Below are 24,571 nucleotides of genomic sequence, written 5' to 3'. Positions count from 1 at the left end.
ATGCATACAAACAATATACACCACATGACATACAACAATTATTTATTTATTACAAAAATAACACGATTTAGTTACTTTTTCACACAAGCTCATGACGTCACTCACTTTACGAGGAAAACCAGTCTTAGGAAAAAAAAAAAATTTTTTAGAGGCTCCATTGACTTCTATTGGGAAGACGTGCTCGTGCACGCGAAACCCTCATTTCCCTAACGCACGCAAATAGCGTAGACAGAAAAACTCCAAATACCAGCGCTAGAAAAGACATGATTTTATGCGTTAGACCCAGCTATGATAAATAGATCAAGAAATGACTATTTCCCTATGGTGGATTTATGGATTTTAATTATTGAATATTCACAACACCATTAAATTGTTTCACACTTTTAGATTACATCAACTACAAATCAACATCACTAGTAACACATTATTATTTAAATAAAATTACATTTAAACTTTAAAAAAAATTCATTAAACATTTCTGGATTCACAAACGCCTCTCATTTACCTTTATTATTGCATTTCAGTTATTCAACTCATATGCTTTCAGCAACTGCATATCTACATAGGCTTAACACATGATCACTCATGGATGCACATATATTACTTTTAACATTCACTCATACATGTGCATTCAAATGATGGGGGAAAAACACATTACATTCTCGAGAGGAATCACAAAACACAACATATGGATTTTACTGTACTTTTAACATCATGATTCCATCACAATAAACCATTAGGAATTACGTACAACAATAACATCATTACACCAGATTACAAATGTCACTTTATGGGAAGGAACAACAATGTCAGACCGCTATATAGAAGTCAGCATATGTGGGACACAATCACAATATATACGTATATGTACATAACACGCATCACCCATCACGCAACCACAAAGCACACATTTAGATTTTATTCAGCACACAATAACAATGTAGTACAATACAACAACACAATGAGGATTTATGAACTACATAGGCAGGTTAAGAATATAATGACGTCATTAGAAGATTCAACCATACACATCACAGATTCACGACTGTACCGCCCCTTTAGGAACTTTAACACTCAATACTACAATACTACATATACGTAAACAACAGTTTGGAACAGCATTATTATTGAAATTTCAATGGGACAATTAAGAAATATTGTCAGATCGCAAATCACTTATATATATAATACTACAGATGACAGCCGGAAGTTATTCAGTATTAGTGCGATTTGAAAGGGACGCATACAATATTGACAGCTCGGCAATCACTTATATATACAATACTACAGATGAGAGCCGGAAGTTATTCAGCATTAGTGCGATTTGAAAGGGACGCATACAATATTGACAGCTCGGCAATCACTTATATATACAATACTACAGATGACAGCCGGAAGTTATTCAGTATTAGTGCCATTTGAATGGGACGCATACAATATTGACAGCTCGGCAATCACTTATATATACAATACTACAGATGACAGCCGGAAGTTCAGATTTTTTATGGCGATTTGAAAGGGACGCATACAATATTGACAGCTCGGAAATCACTTATATACACAATACTACAGATGGCAGACGGGAAGTTCGGAATTATTATTGCGATTTTAAAGGGACTCATACAATATTGACAGCTCGGCAATCACTTATATATATAATACTACAGATGGCAGACATGAATTTCGGACTTATTATTGCGATTTTAAAGGGACGCATACAATATTGACAGCTCGGCAATCACTTATATATATAATACTACAGATGGCAGACGGGAATTTCGGAATTATTATTGCGATTTTAACCCCTTAACGACTGAGGACGTGCAGGGTACGTCCTCAGAAAAAAGGCAGTTAATGCCTGAGAACGTACCCTGCACGTCCTCAGTGTGGAAAGCAGCTGGAAGCGATCCTGCTCGCTTCCAGCTGCTTTCCGGTTATTGCAGTGATGCCTCGATATGGAGGCATCCTGCAATAACGTTTTTAAGTCATCCGGTGCAGAGAGAGCCACTCTGTGGCCCTCTCTGCACCGGAGATCGGTGGCTACCTGCGTTGGTGGGTGGGAGCCGGACCGGGAGGCGGGTGGCGGCCATCGATGGCCATGTGGATGTGAAGGGGGGCGGGATCGTGGGCGGGGGTGGCTGGGGGCGCGCACGGGCGCGCGCGCATGCACGGGAGGGTGGGGGCGGGCGCGTGCACGGGGAGGGAGCGGGTGGGAACCGCTACACTACAGAAAATGGGAAATAAAAAATATATCAAAAATAAAATTTTAAACAATAAGCAAGGTGGTGGGGGTTAGTCTGTGGGGGGTGGGGGGGGGGGAAGCTACACTACAGAAAAAAAAACAAAAAAAACAAAAAAAAAAGCATTTTTTATTGTAAACTGGGTACTGGCAGACAGCTGCCAGTACCCAAGATGGCCCCCAATAAGGCAGAGGGGAGGGTTAGAGAGCGGTTTTGGGGGGGATCAGGGAGGTTGGGGGCTAAGGGGGGGATCCTACACAGTAGCATATGTAAATATGCTAAAAAAAAATTCATTTTTTTTTAAAAACCCTTTTATTTTAGTACTGGCAGACTTTCTGCCAGTACTTAAGATGGCGGGGACAATTGTGGGGTGGGGGAGGGAAGGGAGCTGTTTGGGAGGGATCAGGGGGTGGGATGTGTCAGATGGGAGGCTGATCTCTACACTAAAGCTAAAATTAACCCTGCAAGCTCACTACAAACTCCCTAATTAACCCTTTCACTGCTAGCCATAATACACGTGTGAGGCGCAACAGGATTTAGTGGCCTTCTAATTACCAGAAAGCAACGCCAAAGTCATATATGTCTGCTATTTCTGAACAAAGAGGATCCCAGACAAGCATTTACAACCATTTGTGCCATAATTGCACAAGCTGTTTGTAAATGATTTCAGTGAGAAACCTAAAATTGTGAAAAATTTTACGTTTTTTTTAATTTGATCGCATTTGGCGGTGAAATGGTGGCATGAAATATACCAAAATGTGCCTAGATCAATACTTGGGGTTGTCTACTACACTACACTAAAGCTAAAATTAACCCTACAAGCTCCCTAAAAGCTCCCTAATTAACCCCTTAACTGCTGGGCATGATACACTTGTGGTGCGCAGTGGCATTTAGCGGCCTTCTAATTACCAAAAAGCAACGCCAAAGCCATATATGTGTGCTATTTCTGAACAAAGGGGATCCCAGAGAAGAATTTACAACCATTTATGCCATAATTGCACAAGCTGTTTGTAAATGATTTCAGTGAGAAACCTAAAGTTTGTGAAATAATTTGTGAAAAAGTGAACAATTTTTTGTATTTGATCGCATTTGGCGGTGAAATGGTGGTATGAAATATACCAAAATTGGCCTAGATCAATACTTTGGGATGTCTACAAAAAAAAAAATATATACATGTCAAGGGATATTCAGGGATTCCTGAAAGATATCAGTGTTCTAATGTAACTAGCGCTAATTTTGGAAAAAAATGGTTTGGAAATAGCAAAGTGCTACTTATATTTATGGCCCTATAACTTGCAAAAAAAGCAAAGAACATGTAAACATTGGGTATTTCTAAACTCAGGACAAAATTTAGAAACTATTTAGCATGGGTGTTTTTTGGTGGTTTTAGATATGTAACAGATTTTGGGGGTCAAAGTTAGAAAAAGTGTGTTTTTTTCCATTTTTCCTCATATTTTATCATTTTTTTTATAGTAAATTATAAGATATGATGAAAATAATGGTATCTTTAGAAAGTCCATTTAATGGTGAGAAAAACAGTATATAATATGTGAGGGTACAGTAAATGAGTAAGAAGAAAATTACAGCTAAACACAAACACCGCAAAAATGTAAACATAGCCTTGGTCCCAAACGGACAGAAAATGGAAAAGTGCTCTGGTCACTAAGGGGTTAAAGGGACGCATACAATATTGACAGCTCGGCAATCACTTATATATACAATACTACAGATGGCAGACGGGAAGTTCGGAATTATTATTGCGATTTTAAAGGGACGCATACAATATTGACAGCTCGGCAATCACTTATATATACAATACTACAGATGGCAGATGTTACTTTATCGTTTACAAACAATATTGCAGCAACATTGATCGATCACATTCGATGCACATTATACACAACTATGCACTTTCATTCATGTTAGCCTGGACATGTGCTTGTTACTATAAGATCGCGTTTAAGAAATATTTATTACGCATATGAACAAACATTACAAACATGCACTGTATGTGTGATATTTGACACTTTCACATTGAGATTCATTGGGTGAAAACAACATTTCCTCCCAAAAAAAAAAAAAAACAATGTGAAAGCATTCGCGCCGCTCACATACAAACAGGTGAATACAATCAGCAATCATTACAAACTCACTACCATTGGACTAATTGTACTATAAATCCCACAAACAACATGGCCAATGCATCACTTGTGATCCACATCAGATAAAGTGCTTACCTTGTTACGCTGTTTTGAAAGATGGATGACGATGACATGGTAGACGCTGCTGGTGCTGCTATTGGCGAACTAGCTGTTGGTCTAATCAGGCAGCCTCGGCGGCTCAGACCGAGACGAAGGGGTCGTCTGGTTCGAGGTCCTCGTGTCTACAGGGTGAGACCCACCTTGGAAAACATGAGTGACTTTGAGGTTTTTGATAAGTATTGGCTCGATCGCGAACAGCTCATTGGCCTTTACGATCTTCTTAAACCTCATTTGGAGCCACGTATACAAATAAGGACTGCTGTTCCCGGCATAAGTAAGATGCTAAGTTGCCTTTACGTCCTGGCCTCCGGGAGTTTTCAATCCGGACAACTGTACATGCATGGCCTGGCTCAAGGTACATTCTCTGTGGTGTTTGATAACTTTCTGGACGCCATGGTACGTATCAGTAATCAATACATAGGATTCCCACAGAATGATGGTGATTGGAGGCGCCTGAAGCGGGAATTCTTTGATATTGCTCAATTGCCCAATGTCTTGGGAGCCATAGATTGTACCCACATTGCGCTGCGTGCTCCAATTGATGACTTGCCCTTCAGAAATCGCAAACTTTTTCATAGCCTCAACGTGCAGTATGTTAGTGACGCACGGATGAGGATTATGCATGTGTGTGCGAATTTTGCAGGTGCTTGTCATGATGCCCGCATCCTCTCTCTGTCGTCCCTGTGGAGACAGTTTGAGGAAAGACAAATGCCCCCTGGTTATCTCGTTGCTGAGTATTTGTGCACAACATGGTTAATTAGTTTGACAATTGCCACTGTAGTTTTAAAATGTTAGCGTCATGTTCAGCTATAGGATGCAATTTAACCATTTGTTATTTACCGACGCTGTCTACTTTTATTTAAATGCAGATATGTAGCATGTCATACCTTAAATGCTCAGAGAATGCAATGTTACCATGTATTTAGCATTTTACACAAGGTTTTTTTTTGTAGAAATACGCATATGTAGCATGTCTTAGCTGAAATGGGAAGATATTAGCTCATGCAATTTAACCATGTCATTGTCTCTTTCCGCTAATGTGTACTTTTAGTTCAATGCAGATATGTAGCATGTCTTACCTTAAATGCTCAGATAGAGAATGCAATGTAACCATGTATTTAGCATTTTACACAAGGTTTTTTTTTTGGAGAAATACGCATATGTAGCATGTCTTAGCTGAAATGGGAAGATATTAGCTCATGCAATTTAACCATGTCATTGTCTCTTTCCGCTAATGTGTACTTTTAGTTCAATGCAGATATGTAGCATGTCTTACCTTAAATGCTCAGATAGAGAATGCAATGTAACCATGTATTTAGCATTTTACACAAGGTTTTTTTTTTGGAGAAATACGCATATGTAGCATGTCTTAGCTGAAATGGGAAGATATTAGCTCATGCAATTTAACCATGTCATTGTCTCTTTCCGCTAATGTGTACTTTTAGTTCAATGCAGATATGTAGCATGTCTTACCTTAAATGCTCAGATAGAGAATGCAATGTAACCATGTATTTAGCATTTTACACAAGGTTTTTTTTTTTGGAGAAATACGCATATGTAGCATGTCTTAGCTGAAATGGGAAGATATTAGCTCATGCAATTTAACCATGTCATTGTCTCTTTCCGCTAATGTGTACTTTTAGTTCAATGCAGATATGTAGCATGTCTTACCTTAAATGCTCAGATAGAGAATGCAATGTAACCATGTATTTAGCATTTTACACAAGGTTTTTTTTTTTTATAAATACGCATATGTAGCATGTCTTAGCTGAAATGGGAAGATATTAGCTCATGCAATTTAACCATGTCATTGTCTCTTTCCGCTAATGTGTACTTTTAGTTCAATGCAGATATGTAGCATGTCTTACCTTATATGCTCAGATAGAGAATGCAATGTAACCATGTAGTTAGCATTTTACACAAGGTTTGGTTTAGGAGAAATACGCATATGTAGCATGTCTTAGCTGAAATGGCAAGATACAGAATAATATAGAACTTTATTTTTGGATTTTTCTTAACAAATTTTTAATATGGATTATCGTGTACACAAATTTATTTATAAAACAATATACTATTTTAAGGATTCTGTTTGAATTATGTTCTGTTCATAATTTATAGGTGATTCTGGGTACATGAGCCGGCCTTGGCTCATTACCCCCTTGCGTAGCCCGACTGATGTGTCTGAGGAGCGCTACAATAGGGCTCATAAGAGAACCAGGGCGGTGGTTGAAAGGATGTTCGGGCTCCTGAAGATGAGATTCAGGTGCCTGGACCGTTCTGGAGGAGCACTCCAGTACAACCCAAAGAAGGTGGCTAAGATTGTTGTAGCCTGTAGCGTCCTGCATAATATTGCACAGCAGGCTGGGATGCTGCAGGCCGTCACGGTGGACAGAGACCTCCTCAGAGATGAGGAGGATGATCCTGTTCTAGAGGGGGAATTCCAGGACGAGGGACTCGATGTCAGAGCAGACGTCATCAACCGCCACTTTAGACGGTAAAGAATATAAGTTAGACTGGAGTATTTTCAATAGATGTGAACTCTAGGGAAATGACAAGTAGAGAATTGTGCAAACATGTTAGGATTGTTCATCAAATGCTAAAAATGTGTATCATTTATTAATATAGGTGATGCTCTGGCCATTGGGTCCTGTAGCGAGTCTTTGCCACCTGGTTTTTAAAGAGGACATCAGCTGGTAAGTATAAATGTCTGGACTGTTGCTGGCATGAATTGTACACAAATACATCATATGGCATACATTTTCAAAAATAGTATTTAGTTTACACATTACTTAAAATGTACATACTCAGAAAGGGATCCTCTAGAATGACTATGGTTCAATGTCACACATTAGAGGTTTGTTCTGCTCAATATGACTCATCTTCACACTTGATAGAAAATAACACAAGTTGCTACACACGCTTAGTAAGCTAGTGACAGAAATTTATTATGAAATGGGGGGTGGGAGAGGGGTACAAAACTGATTCACACACTTGTATGAATTTTATTTAAAATATTTCTTCCATTAGGGAGATGACTTAATCTAAAGACTGAAAGGGAACAATTAGAAGCCTGACAGTGAAGATTGCCCAGACTGACAGTGGGAAAAAGCCAAGATTGAAATTGAAGTATACCAATGGGATCATGTCTGGCATTATCTTTCAATTCTGCTGACCTTGAAAACCATACAAAGACATGTTCACATGGTAAGTGCAAACTATTTGATAGAATAAGGCTGTGTAGACATCCTATTGGAGACACTTAGATGATTTTCTAATTTTTAGATGGTATTTCCCAGTCCTCTATTTAATGAACTGATGAATAAGACACCTATTGAAGATCAACTGTTTACCCCTAAATTGACTTTTAAAGACCATGCATTGTCCAGGTTGGTGTACCAGTGCATGCTAGTGAAGACTGTTGAATATTAGTAGCTTACATACATTAGTCATATTTAGTTCTTTAGTAGATATTTAGGGATCACAATCAGACACTTAGATGATTTTACTTTTTTAGATGGTATTTCCCAGTCCTCTATTTAATGAACTGATGAATAAGACACCTATTGAAGATCAACTGTTTACCCCTGAATTGACTTTCAAAGACCATGCATTGTCCAGGTTGGTGTACCAATGCATGCTAGTGAAGACTGTTGAATATTAGTAGCTTACATACATTAGTCATATTTAGTTCTTTAGTAGATATTTAGGGATCACAATCAGACACTTAGATGATTTTACTTTTTTAGATGGTATTTCACAGTCCTCTATTTAATGAAATGATGAATAAGACACCTATTGAAGATCAACTGTTTACCCCTGAATTGACTTTCAAAGACCATGCATTATCCAGGTTGGTGCATGCTTGTTAAGAATCACATGAAGAATGTTGATTATTGTTAGTTTACATACATTAGTCATACTTATTTCATCATTAGATATTTAGGGATCACAATCCGAAAAAGGAATACATATTATAGTTGATATAGAGGTATTGAATGGACATGAAATATTACATTTATGTTCAGCATACATATATTGTTGAAATGTGATATACATTATTATGTATAATTAGAAATTTGGATATTTAAATAGAATTTTGATTCAACAATATAATGGTGTATGTTTTTGTATTTTTTTTAAATCAATTTAATAAATATCTTTCAAAAATGTTGAACAAAGTTAGAGCATAGACACAAGATGATTGTAAATGTATTTTATGAATATTTGACAACGTGTGTATTAACTTTGTTCCATTTTTTTATTTGTCATTTCAGATTGGCATCTGATGACTTCCAGGAATATTTTTATTTTTTCAATAAACTTTTTTTTTTTTTAATTTTTACATGTTAATAATAAACATTTTATTATTAAATACATTCTTTTGAACAGATTATACTAAATATGAATATAATCTGTCAATAAAAAAAAGTTTGACTCCCATGACTGGTACTTGGCTATTTGACAAGCACATGCATAAGATCAAATAATGCATTAATATTAGAAAATCAACTGATTCCGAGAATATTACATTAAACTATCTTTTATAACATTAATTGGGGAGTGAGATCCTTCGATGCTTTTCTTTTGAAAATGTAGATATTAAATTAATTTTGGCTATGTATTAAAAAAAATTTATTTTAACTTTTAAGAAGGGGAAGCGGTTCAATTACATTAAAGTGACAGTGTTGTTGAATGTAAAATTAATTTTATAAGATCTTGTATCTTCCTTAGGTATCTCTAAACATTTTTTTTTTAAAAATATTTTAAACTTTACTTGTATAAATGGTAGGTCATTTAACTTGATATTTTTCACAAGCTAGTTATTGGATGCCAGGTTAATCTATGTAATTTTCTAGTGGAGTCATTTAACTATACTTAGTAATATTATGTATTTTTAAAAATCTTACCTCTTGGGTTAGACATCAAATATCTATATAGAATTTTAAGTCCCCTTTAGTTTATTTTGTCAATGTTAAATCAACATTCCAAATGTTTGGGTCCTTAAAGGGACATTCACAAAGCATATTGTGTATAGAATTTAAACATATTTATAAAGTAATATAGAATTACATTCAGTCTTTAAATATACTTTTCAAAAAATACATCAATGCACATATCTTAGTCAATTACATAAGGCATCTATATGCAACCAACAATCAGCATCAAAATAGCCTATGTAGAGATGTATTTAATCCAAGAATATATATAATTACAATATAATGATTGAATAACAAAACATATTAAGTTGGTCAAATATTAGAATATTATACAAAATGCATACATAACATATAGCTTAATGTCCCTCTAAGCTGAAGGCTCAAAAATACCTCCTTTAATAAATATATTTCAGTCAGTGTGTAAAACAATCTAGAAGTTAATCTAAATTTGCTTTACTCATATGTTAGACTAATTTAGCAAAAGGAAGGTGCCTAGGTTTCTGATATTTTAAGCATTATTGTGAAATGTTTCTTTAAAGGGACATTAACTAAAAATATACTTAAAGGTAGACAGTTAAAAAATTAATGATTTATACATTCTGAATGAGTATTCTATTTTAAGCAACTTTAAAAATTGTCTTGTATTATGAATGCTCCTTGTGATGTTGCTATCATTACTTTAAAATAAAGGCATTAAAAAGATAATTTATTTGCTTCAGTACTCTGGACAGAACTTGCTTGTTTTGTTTGGAATAATTGATCCAACAATCGTCAAGGACAACCCAGGTTTTTTTGGAAACAATTGTCCGTAATATAAAATATCATTATTGATTTGCAAAGAAAGATAACAAGATAACTGTTAACATTTGATAATCGGATTAAATTATAAAGTTGATTAACATTTCATGCTCAATCTGAATCACCAATGCTAATTTTTTTTGGACAGTTTCCCTTTAAGAGCTTTAAATAGTGTATTTACTTATCTTCCTATCTTGACATACTTTGCTGGAAAAGCATATCGAGATCGGCTCAGTAGATGAAGATTGGTGGATGCACAGAGATGCCTTATGTGATTGGCTCAACCATGTGCATTGAAATTTCTTCTGTTGAGGATATATAAATACTAAGAGAAATTGATTTACATTTTAAAGTCTAAACAATCTTCTATCTCTACAGATCATTTGATACAATTGTTTGTTTGTAATGTCTATTTAAAACTAAAGACGCCATTGCACAATAACATATATGAGCACTTCAGAGAAATACAAGCTCGAGGTTTATTTGCTAATAACAAACAAACATGTAGTTTAACATTTATAAACAGATTATCAAAGTTACTGACATTCTAACCTGAATTTGAACATTAAGAAATATTGCGTGGGAAACGCATCTTGAAACACCAGATTAGCATCTTTAAACATTAGTCTAATGTCACGCAATAGCACACAATCAATGTGCATTATAAAGACATTTAATAGAGCAATGTCAATAATTCTCAATAAGTCAACAAATTTATTTTAAGAACAATAAAGACATACAATATTAAATGTGTATTTGTATTAAAGAAACAGACCGTTATTAAACCGAGAAATGTCTACAACATTTAATAATGTGACAGTATTAGATTTTAAAGAGGATTTAATCATTAATATTTAACGGATCACGGATATTAAATCTGCGTCACACATATCCGCATGACAGGCCCATGAGTTACAAATAAGTCTACATGAAAAATGAAGTAACAGCACCACCAAGCGGTATGTGTAAGGAAGTTACTAAGATATGAAACATTAAGGAACGGCCAATCCGAGTTCATCACACAAACACAACTTGAGTCAGGATGGTCTCACAGACATTATAACAATATTTCAAACTTTTATCCAATCAGATGTACAGATAACTTGTCCCATGGTGCATCTCATGTTTACTTCACCATATAAAAGTCCATTACACGTTGCCATCTTTGTCAGTTCTCTAATGCCTGCAGGCAGTATATATTATATCCATACATATATTCTACAACCCAGCAGGCATGTCAGTTCCCAGGTTCACCAAGGAGGAGAGCGCTGCACTGGTCCACGCCGTCAAGGACTTTTATCCCCAGCTGTTTGGGAACAAGAGGAGTTTGACAGATGCGCACGTTAAGAAGGCCCTCTGGGAGTCTGTCACCAATGCGGTTAGATTGGTGTGTGACGTCCAGAGGACCCAGGATCAGATCATGAGGAGATTCGGAGATATGAGGTTGCGTTTATCCAAAAAAGTCAACCTCATAAGGGACTGGGTACAAGCCCGTAAAAGAGGTGGCAAAAGAGAGGCCCCGCGGAAACTGTACCTACTCCCTTATGAGGTGACTTTATGCGAGCTCCTCAATCTCCGGGTTCCCAAAAGATTTCGATCCTCGCCATCCTCGGCCTCCTCTTCTTCCCTCCCAGCTGAGGGATCTGAAAGTCCTGACGCGGGGGCCAGGGCAAATGCTTCTCCGTCCGGTGGCCTGGGAGGAGATAGAGAATCTGAACAAGGTAATTATCCAACTTCATATAATATCTTAATATTTGTTATTTTTATCCAAATATGTGTATATAGTCAGATACTAAACCTATACAGATCTCACAACATACACTACATATGATGTTTAGATACCTGATTTTAGATTAGTGACACATGAAATAGGAATGATGTTTCTTGTGCTCTGCAGAATATGCGTCACAGAGCGGAAATGTAATTTCGCATACACGTTAACATGGCTTTGCTGTAAGTGGCATTGCTTTATACATGTTGGTCAAATGACGGATGCGTAATTCCGCTTGGAATCATTGCGCAATGATCGTGAAAATTGAATTTCTCATCCACGTTAACATGGCTTTGCTGTAAGTGGCATTGCTTTATACATGTTGGTCAAATGACGGATGCGTAATTCCACTTGGAATCATTGCGCAATGATCGCGAAAATGGAATTTCTCATCCACGTTAACATGGCTTTGCTGTAAGTGGCATTGCTTTATACATGTTGGTCAAATGACGGATGCGTAATTCCTCTTGGAATCATTGCGCAATGATCGCGAAAATGGAATTTCTCATCCACGTTAACATGGCTTTGCTGTAAGTGGCATTGCTTTACACATGTTGGTCAAAATTAAATGTGAATTATTATATTAGTGAAGAATACAGTATTCTTATTTTCAATATTATAGCTAAGAAAAAACGAAGAATACAAATAAATTATAACATATGGCCATCAATTGATGATTATGAAATAACAACAAAAAAATTTTAAAGATACAGTAAACAACACAACTGATTGAAAATAAGAGTCCAGGATATATTTTTCATGAATGTAATTGAGGAAACAATTAACTCATGGGACTACCAAAGGATTAATATTTTTAAATTGATTTGTTAATAATGTAAAGTTTTTAAACATGGCATGATTTGTATTAATGATATGCAATCCTCATTTAATATATTACAGATATGGATGTTGCTGCTGGATCCTCAAGCCAGGGCTTGTCACAGTATGGTATGTCTCATTTTAATTGACATTTGTCTTAGAAACATGGACAGAACATTACATACTAAATCCACATTGTTCAATATTTATATGTAATGTCCCTTTAATAGATGTAAATTTAAATAATTCTTCGGATATACTTAAATAACATATTAGATTTGAATTGCATGCTCAATACCATTCATTACATCAACATATGGAGTAGAGAATTCATTAACAACAACATTGTCAAATCAATTTAATTTTATATTAAAGGGATACTGAGCTACAATTATTAATGTTGTCATTCAGATAGAGTATGCAATATTAATAAACATTAAAATATAATACTATCATCATATGTGACATATTCTATTGCTAAATGTATTTTAAAATCAAGAATGTACGTTTATCTGCATCTCAATTTTGGTTGACCAACCTGGGTTTTTATTGATGATTGGTGGATACCTTCAATAAACAATATTTATTGAATCCAATATTGCTTATCTGCCTTTAAGATTAAAATTTAGCAACATTCTAATTATAATAGGAGTCAATGTTAAATCATTTTGAACAGTTTGAACATAGAAATCAATGATTTAAATTAATCATGTCAGTGTCCCTTTAAGACAAAATAGATTCATTCATCTTTACATTCTTTGGATTAAACAATATTGATATATAATTCACATATTCACTGTTGGAGTTACTTTATAGATATACGCATACTCTAACAGCACCATGATTACATATTTGTAATAATCAATTTTGTTTTGTATTGTGATAAATATGTGTTGTGTCCTAAACAAGATTACTGTACATTGCACAAATGGCTCGATGTGCCACATGTGTTTGTTTAGATTTGTCAACAGATGCTCTTCAAAATGTGGTTTGTGTGTATTCTTTTAAGAAGATTGATCAATGGGTATATTTAGATATGCAATAGCATCGTATGAGATGATTTTGATGTCTAATATAGTCTGAAATTAAACATATGTTCAATACAGAATTTTTAACAGAATCCCCTTGATTCAATCAAGCATTTTCTGGTGTAATGACTGCTCTATTCTTCACATTTTCAAGTTGATTAATGGTAAAATTCGAGACAGATGTGATTTAGTGATATCCCAAATGTGTTTCCTAATATATATCTATATCATTCATAGAGAGAGTTGGTGTGGTGAGCCCACAGGAATCCAGCAGTGACAAAGAGCCGCCTTTGCGGTCTCCTGGTAAGTCCATTGACTCATTTATATGTAATTGAAGGTGTATTGGTAATCAATATTATGAGCATGATTCTGATGAAGCATAACATTTGAAACAAACATATCATTTTCTCTTCTGATTATATATTAATTTTCTTTTAATATTTAACGATTAATAATTTAAACTTTATTAGTCTACACATTTGTTATTCAGAAGATGTATAACATATGTTTGTTTCCATGTTCTTTTTTGACAACAGTCATCAAGTGATACACACATGAGAAATCTTAAATGTTCTATGTACTATGCTTTTATGATTTTTACATTAATCCAAACAATACATCGAAAATATGAATCATTGAGAATAACAAATCTAATGTCATTTGTATGCTCCATCAAAATGATGTAAATCATAACTTTGGGTGTGTATATCTTTAATGCAACATTGATGTGTGTCTTTGAACAACAGTAACATATGTTATAATATCTGTTGTTAACGTGTACACAACATGTTATGTTTTACAGAGATTGATTTAACATATGTGACGGAGGAGGAAGAGGCTGCCTTGGAGTCTAATGGTATGTGAAATATATCTATCATGTTTCCAACATGTTTGTTTATTTGAAATAATTTCATTGAAGACATTCAAAGTCTACAGCTTTTGCACTTTAAAAAGGAATATTATTTGTCTGTTCAAATACACTACTGCCCCCTTTCTATATCAGGCAGCATGAAAATTTTTGAATATAAAATCTTTAAAAATCATGCCATCATTATGTCACATGCATATTCCAGGCCAAAACACAATAAGAATGTTATAATTGTACAGACAGTCATTGATATTCATCTGAGTGCCTATATACATACCATATCCTCATTTCTGAATTTTTAAAAAATTCAAACACACTTCGAAGTATATTGAAAACATAATCAATTTGAAATGCGTTGATTTGATGTCAGGATGTATGAGATGTTAATATATTTTTTTTAAATTTTCAGATGGATCCACCACTTCTGGTCATCTGGTTTCCGCCCCTGCCCAGTCCCCTGCACAGTCACAGACCCCTCCCCATGCACAGACCCCTGACCATGCCCAGACCCCTGCACAGACCCAGACCCCTGACCATGCCCAGACCCCTGCACAGACCCAGACCCCTGCCCATGACCAGACTCCTGCCCATGCCCAGACCCCTGCTGGCCCTTCCCATTTATCATTTCCTGTCCCTCCCAAAAAACGCCCCTACACCCCCCTTCGCCGCTCTCCCCGTATTATGGCCCGTACAGCTGCCCAGACCCAAACTCCCCACTCCCCAGCTGTACGGCCTACCCTGGAGCGGCAGCTCACCCCTCCCCAAGCCAATCCCATCCCTCCCCCCTGTCTCAACCTTCATTGTCCTGGGTGTCGGATTGTCCTTCCCAGGCACAGCTGTAAGTATCATTCAAAATACACGTTATAAGATACTTAAAGGTACAGTGAAGGTAAATATTTTCAATTGTGATTCAAATCCAGCATGCAATTTTAATCAAATTTATAATTTAATACTCTTATGAATTATTCTTCATTCTCTTGATATCTTTATTGAAACAAAGAAATGCCTATAATTAGTTTAAACAATAAAAAAATTCTGGCCATCATTTCTTTATTGTTGGATGAATGTATCCATCAACCAGCAGGGACAAACAAAGTTGATAAACAAATATTGGCTTCCCTAAAAAGCAACATTCTTGCATTCGAAATCTAGCTATAGAATTCAAACATTTAATTAATATGTGTAAGTTTTAAAGATTTGTAATGTCATGCTCTATCTGAATCAGTCCATTAAATATTTAGGTTCAGTGTCCCTTTAATTGGATATCACTACATATACCAATCACCACTACTTGGATCCAACAATTAATGTACAAATGTTGATACATTATCTCTTGTCTAACCCAGTGGGAATGTAATTTCTTCAGGTTGCTATGTTTACACAGCTTGTCCTCAATGCCAAAATGTTTAAGGATAGGTGTGCCTACCACAGTATAATTGAAATATTTAAATTGCTAATGTAAGTACAATGTAAATCCTTTAACAAGATTTGATACACTCAAGCTGTATAAGTGGATCATCTAAAACCAATTAAAGGGGACAACATGTTTGTCTGAATAACCTAATTCATGTGTAAAGAATAAATGTAAACTAATTGATGTAAAGAATTATTTGTCTTTATGATGACAATGTATGTTTTATAATTTTTTCGTCTGTTGTGTAATTATCCTTAATATTTAATTTATTCTTTATTTTAGGCTGTGACTCAGCATGGCTCATGCTAGAAGGTATAGCAAGAGTAGAGCAGGCCGTGTTGAGGAACGCAGCTGTCCTGAGAGGGATGAACGACACCATGCAGGCCCAGCTCCGGGTTCAGGACTTGACTCTGCGTGCAATTATGAGATTAAGTTCAAGGCCTGAATCTGGATCTGGACATGCACAGGACGATGAAGAGGATGACCAGTAAGTGGAGGATCTGGAGATGCTCCATGGTGGCAGATAAGAATCCTCCGTCCACATGTTGATTTTTTGGTTTTATTGTTGCCATTTGGCCTTTTTAAAAGTTTATTGTTGTGCCTGTTGCACTCTGTTACCTTGTCATATGTCTCCAATGGGGCTATGCTGGCCCTTGGCAACTCTCTTCATGGACTGTGATGCACTGTGTTACCTTGTCATATGTCTCCAATGGGGCTATGGTGGCCCTTGGCAACTCTCTTCATGGACTGTGATGCACTGTGTTACCTTGTCATATGTCTCCAATGGGGCTATGCTGGCCCTTGGCAACTCTCTTCATGGACTGTGATGCACTGTGTTACCTCGTCATATGTCTCCAATGGGGCTATGGTGGCCCTTGGCAACTCTCTTCATGGACTGTGATGCACTGTGTTACCTTGTCATATGTCTCCAATGGGGCTATGGTGGCCCTTGGCAACTCTCTTCATGGACTGTGATGCACTGTGTTACCTTGTCATATGTCTCCAATGGGGCTATGCTGGCCCTTGGCAACTCTCTTCATGGACTGTGATGCACTGTGTTACCTTGTCATATGTCTCCAATGGGGCTATGCTGGCCCTTGGCAACTCTCTTCATGGACTGTGATGCACTGTGTTACCTTGTCATATGTCTCCAATGGGGCTATGCTGACCCTTGGCAACTCTCTTCATGGACTGTGATGCACTGTGTTACCTTGTCATATGTCTCCAATGGGGCTATGGTGGCCCTTGGCAACTCTCTTCATGGACTGTGATGCCCTCTTTTACCTTGTCATATGTCTCCAATGGGGCTATGGTGGCCCTTGGCAACTCTCTTCATGGACTGTGATGCACTGTGTTACCTTGTCATATGTCTCCAATGGGGCTATGCTGGCCCTTGGCAACTCTCTTCATGGACTGTGATGCACTGTGTTACCTTGTCATATGTCTCCAATGGGGCTATGGTGGCCCTTGGCAACTCTCTTCATGGACTGTGATGCCCTCTTTTACCTTGTCATATGTCTCCAATGGGGCTATGGTGGCCATTGGCAACTCTCTTCATGGACTGTGATGCACTGTGTTACCTTGTCATATGGATCATATATTCCTTATTTTTACAAGATTATTTATAAACGTTGTGGATGTTTTCTTACATACTAATAAAAGACATTTTATTGCACGAATCTTTGTCCTGATTATTCATGTTATTTTTTGAAAGCTCTAGTTTATGTTGTTGATCCTTAAAGGGACCTACCAAAATTTTTTTAAGAATAAAATCATATATGTAAGACAATTGTAAATGACTTTAAGATTAACATCTCCAATGTAATCTTATTATTTGTCTTTATATATTTTTCTCTTAGCTTTATCATTGCATGATTATGATTAGCATAGTAATTGTTTTATATATGTATATATAGATTGTTATTTGTGTATATATGTATATTTCAATGTTCAGATCCATGTGTGTATTTAGAAACTCTGCATGAATTGATGCACCTTTACCAAATGATCTGAGTATTGATACAATGATATAATCCCTGTAAAGTGTTCATTTTATTGAAATAGTATTGTCTATGTGTATGCTCTTTTTAAAATCAAAATCATGTCCCTTTTAGTGATGGTGAGCACAATTGTTAATGAATGTATTTCCATTTCTAAAACTTTTTTGTCCTTTTTACATGAACAAGGACATATAATCTTATTAATAAACAATCTTATTGTAATGTTGACAGCACATGTATTTCATTTTCAATTCTATATTATTGTAAAAGTGTAACCAAATAAATCTCTGTGTGTAATGCAAATAATTTAGATGATGAATATTTGTTAACAAATATGTTAACAAAATACATCTCCTCCCATATATGGCTATAGGTAGGCTGACAATAATTAAACTTGAATAAATGACACGTTTAATCAATCCATGTATAACTATTGTTATTCCACAACAATCCAAACATATCTTAAAACATCAATGGCATATGTATTTCTCATGTGTATCTTTTAAATGTTAAAGATATACACCATAGCTATAGTTCAAGGGACAGTCAAGTCCGAAAAGATGATTCATGATTTGGTGACATTCCTAGATAGCAATCTAGACACATACTAGTTCCTAAAATATAAATACGTTTCTTAGTGATATGCCAAGATGTCACTGAGTCCTTGTATTGGCTGCGGTTTTTCAGCGATCTCGGATGCGCCATGTTGCTTAAGACGTCACCTGCCAGGCTGTCCAATGATTCCTTGTATTGACTGACGTTCTTACGTGATCAAGAATGTGCCTTTTATTGGATTGCGTTTTGACGCGATCAAGGATTTGCCTTTTTTTTTGGGCGTTCTTACGTGATCATGAATGTGCCTTTCATTGGATGGCGTTCTTACGTGATCAAGGAAGCGCCATGTTAAGACGTCACATGCAAAGGTAAAAAAACGTCTGATTGTATTACGTAGTCCCGCAATATTTGTGCACGTTAAAAACGTTTGTGACTGCAGCCAATTTTAAAAACCTTGCGAATATGTATTATTTGCATCATGTTACATTGTTGACCCGTAGCTGATGAAGACCAACACATTATCTTTTGCTGGATGTCTGGTTGAATAAACGAACAAAAGCAAAATGTTTTCATGCATATGATATTTCGAGGCAAGTGCAAATCTCTATAGTCCATGTTTAATATGTTTGTCAACAATGTTCCTTTTTATGAAAAATGACTGTTGTGTTTAATGTTAAACATATCTAATTAATAAATATGCGCTATTGTGTTTGAATAAAGTAATCAATATGCATTTATATTTATCATATGCTAAATATATGATGCCGACTTCTTCTAAATGTAATTTCGTTGTATATTTTATTAAAGGTTCATTAGACACTCACATTATAAATCAAAAGCTTTTATTTTGTCTCTAGTTAGATAGTCCATTGTTTAACCAATATGTTTATTTTTGCTTCTGTTCTACGAAAATTTAAGTAATTTTCAGACTCCTCGCAAAGCCTCTGAGTTTCATGTGAGTACCATCTCCAGCTTTCTCCTGTTTGTGTAAAGGGTCTTTTCATATGTTAATGATGTGGTATTGTCTTGTTTTACGTTTGTAATGGGGGTTCATCTATATTTTCAATAGAGCTAACCCGATTTTATTTGAAAGTGTTTGAAGCTTTGTAATATTGATATCAGTATATGTTAATCTTGTTGTTTGTAGTAGTGTCTATTACATACAGTTCTGTTAAAAATATAGTATACTGTCCCTTGAATGCAAATGTTGTTTTTTGTATCATGTATGAGTTACACATTGTTTAATCTTCAAATATATTATTGTTAGCATATTTTAACCCCCCCCCCCCACTCCTAAAAGGACTTTAAACCATATTCATTGTTCAAACAAATGTCTTTCCAATAAAATATTAACACAATAATGTCTCTTTAAGAAAATAGACTTTATTTAACACGTCAATATAAATGTAATTTCAATATTTATTTTTTCACAAAGTACATGTAGATATACCAACAAGCTTCAAATATGTGTTAGCATATATAATTTTGTTAAAGGGACAGTTTAGAAAACAAATAATGTTTTTCATTATTCTAAAAGTCAATTATGTAATATCAATGATCTCAAATGTTTCTCACCAATTGATCATTTGTCTGTGTTTATTTAAATTTGCTAGCTAAACCTATGAGGTTCGTGTGCTCATTTCTTCGAGCTTGAAGAGTGCATGTAATCATTATACAATTTGACCACTAGAGGGCATTTGGATAGCATTTGTATATGTAAAACATTGTGCTCATACAGCATATTATTGACCATGTATTGATCATTGATATCTAAAATGTTGTTATGTCTGAACAACAAATAAGTGGTCATTTTTCATAGTCATAGATACAAGGTTAAGCACATAAGTCACACGTATTTCTCCATGTTTTGTTGTTTCCAACTTGATAATGCGTAATACAGTGTTTTCTTTGTAATCAATAATTTTCTGACTGTCCCTTTAAGCTGTGTTATTGGCATTCAAACAGTAATATGCCATCATGGATAATTGTAATGGTAATTTTGTTTGCGATTTGGGAAACAGTTTGGACATCACATCACAGAAACCAATCAATATCATGAACAAGGATAGGTATGTGATGATGTGGTTTTCACACACTTATAACCCACACTCTGCAAACAATCTGCCTCCATGGACCCGGTCCCATAGAAGTCGATTATATACAGAGTGTGGTCCACAAGTGTATGAAAACCACATCATCACATACCTATCCATTACACATTAAATTAAAAAAACCATTAAAGATGAAAACAAATACTTACTTCCTCTTCCTTCCCCTCTTCCCATGGGGCTGAGGCTCTGGGAGAGGCAACTGCCGACTCCGAAGAGTTCTCCTTGGAGATGTTGTGGGAAGAGTGGAAGGAAGAGTACTGGGACGACCAAGGTGAGGAGGAGAAGATGGCTGAGGAGGAGAAGATGGCTGAGGAGGAGAAGATGGCTGAGGAGGAGAAGATGGCTGAAGAGGAGAAGATGGCCCGGCAGGAGTAGATGGGCCGGCAGGAGGAGATGGGCCGGCAGGAGGAGATGGGCCGGCAGGAGGAGATGGGCCGGCAGGAGGAGATGGCCCAGCAGCAAGAGGCCCAGCAGCAAGAGGCCCAGCAGCAAGAGGCGGACCAGGAGGTAGACCAGCATGCGCCTCCCGGAAAAAATTGAACATTTCTTGGTGAAGCTGAAATATTCTGTTTTGTCCTTCTTCGATTCGATTCAGTATGGTGATAATTTGGTTTTGTCCTTGAATAATTTGATTTTGGCCATCAAGTATTCTATTGCGTCCTTCGATATTTTGTATCCGGGAGGTACGCATCTGGTCTATGTAGTCCAGTAGAACCCGCACCTCCGCTATTTCCTCTTGTTGTGCTTGTTGTTGTACCCGTGCACGGCGGGGTGCCCGTGCACGGGGGGGTGCGGGTCCTTGAGGGTCCTCGGGTTCCGCGGGATCCTCCTTTGCTTCCGGGGCCTCTTCATCATCTCCCGTGCGCTCTTCGTCACGGGGGGCCTCTTCCCTCCGAAGTGGAAATTCCTCCCCACCACTCTCATCCCGGGGAGATGCATGAGGCTGTGTTTCCTGTGCTGCCTCCTCCACAGACTCTGTATATTTAAAAATAAAAAAATAAAAAGTATATATTAGCATATTTGCAAATCAAGCTTTAAATGACTTAGCTTACGATACAATTACAAATGCAGAATCATTAATCCACTTTGAAATCTAACAAACAATCAATACGATTTCAGCTTTTTCTAAACCGTGTTTGTGATATCTCTGGTCAATGTGAATGTTTTTGCGTTTGTTTTCAGTCTGTTTAAATGCACACCTAACCTATAGCCTAGATACTGATGTAACCGCAAAGTAATTGAAAGCGTGTAAACAACGTTATAGCATTAATCGGATCCTTAAAGCATGAAACCCAATGTTTTATCTTTCATGATTTCGAAGCATACATTTTTTATCAACTTTCGAATGTACTTTTCTTATCTAATTAGCTTAATTCTCTGGATATTCTTTGGTGAAAAGCATATCTAAATATGCTCAGAAGATGCTGATTGTTAGCTGAATATAGCTGCCTCCTGTGATTGTTTCACCGTGTGCATGGCTATTTCTTCATTAAAATATATCTCAAGAAGGATTCAAATTAGGTAATTTAAGTACATTTGAATGTTTTGTCAAATTGTATTCGCTACCTCAATCATGAAAGTAAATGTTTGCGTATAGTGTCCCTTGAAATACATTCGTATGTGAAATTATTGTTCAATGAGCTTACCGTCAGATGAGAGTGGCAGGTTCCCGGTATCAATTCCTCCGATACCGACTACTTCCACCTCGGAGATGCTGGGCCGCAACATTTCCTCCCATCGGCAGTACTCGATTTCAAGGGCAGGTCCGCCACCGGTTCCTGCGGCATGTCTTGCCTCCAGACCTAACTTTTTTTTGAGTTCCAGTTTACAGTCCCGGTAGCGATGTTTGATCGAATCCATATCTCGGTTCCGGCCACCCACTGCATTGACTGCATTTCTGATCTCATTCCAGAGCCTCCTCTTGTCAGTCGGGGTTGTCTTTTGGTGCTGCAGCCTCCTATGCCTGGTCATATAGGCCTCTACGAGGGCCTCCTTCTCCTCCATCGAAAACCTCGCCTCCCTAGTCGCCTTGGCCTTCCCCTGTGACGATGCCCTCTGTTTCCCGGACTGTGAAGCCCTACTCTGACCGCCACTGGGCCCAGCCACTTGGTCATCTTGAACCAAGTGGCTGGGTCCACCCACCGCTTCCACCCCCGCTTCCTGCCCCCCTTCCTGCTCCCCTTCCTGCCCTGTTCCTCTCCCCCTCCCTCTCCTCCCCCCTCTACCTGTCCCCTGCCTGGCCTCCATCTGTTCCCTAAACTAAACCCCAAATAATCAAACAAAAAGTGAGTGTGATGAAATGAAAGGGGGTCAAAATAAAGAACTAAAAAGACAAAAAAGGTGCTTAAAGTGTGAGAGGGATGTAAAAAAACAAAGAGGGTAAGGAGTATTTAAATAAACCAAAAGAAGAATAAGACTAAAAGGAGGATATGTAAACTAATTGTAACTAGGGGATGGGTATGGGATGGGTATGGGGTATGGGATAAGAGTAAATGGGATTACAGGGAATGGGACTACAGGGAATGGGGTATGGAGTGTAGTATGAGGGGGTAGGGGGTATGGAGTGTATGTAGTGTTATTGATAAGTGTATGTATGTATTGAATGTGTTTGCGTGTAAATGTGGTAAGTGTACAGAAAAATCACTCGCTCGCTAACTCACACTACTACTAATTCTCACTAACAAACACTCCCACTAACTCTCACTAACTACCAGTAACTTACGCTCCCACTAACAACTCTCACTAATAACTCCCACTAACTCACTCACGCTCCCACTAACAGACTCTCTCCCACTCCCACTAACTCCCACTAACTCACTCACGCTCCCACTAACAGACTCTCTCCCACTCCCACTAACTCCCACTAACTCACTCACGATAACACTAACAACTGACTCTCTCACGCTAACACTAACTCACTCTCAAAAATTCAACAACTCTCTAATATTAAACCTCAAATCTCCAAAGACCCAACAGCAACACAGTCAAAGAAGCCCTGCTTGTGTGGTGCTTATATACCCTGTGTAAATGTTTAATGATGTACCAATTTCCCTTGTAATTAGTGTTCAGGTGTGCTTTATTAGCAAATAATATTATTGCAATGTGTATTAGGTGTGTGAATTTGCGCATGTTCATTTTGAGTTGGTATTTGTGGAATGTGTAGAATGCGATGATGTCATATTGGTCGTTTTCTCTAACATTGTCCAATAGTATTCTGTTTAAATGGGAATTTGCGATGGTGTGTTATTAGTGAAGTGTTGTATATGTATGTTTGTCCTAATATATAGTGATATTGAATGCGATTCTTTTTCTAGTGTATGTATATATTTTTTATTCCTTGTTGTTATTTTGCGATTTTCCGCATCTTAAAGTATATGCGTATTCCCCGTATTAAATTTTATTTAAAATCCCCCCGCTTGTGAATGTGTAATGCTTGTGTGCTTTGTTGATTGATTGTTGTTGTGACATTTGCGGCGTGTTATTGTTGTGCATGATGTGGTATGCGTCATATGACCGAGCTGTGCGTATTCTCGCGAGATCGAGTGTTAGGTGAAAAAAGCAATTTTTTGCCTTTCCCATTGATCTCTATGGGAGACTGTCTAATGTGGGCAGGATTACGCGTGTGACATACACGCGTTAAAAGCATCGTTAGATGGTCTTATTTGAACTCTAAATACTGGAGTAAAACAATGCCGTGCATTAGACATAAAACACGCGTGGCGTTAGCAGGCCATCTACCGCCGAACTCTAAATCTAGCCGTAAGTGTGT

This window comes from Bombina bombina, chromosome 1 (assembly GCF_027579735.1).
Source record: "Bombina bombina isolate aBomBom1 chromosome 1, aBomBom1.pri, whole genome shotgun sequence".
NCBI classification, from domain to species: domain Eukaryota; kingdom Metazoa; phylum Chordata; class Amphibia; order Anura; family Bombinatoridae; genus Bombina; species Bombina bombina.
This window is presented reverse-complemented; position numbering follows the sequence as displayed.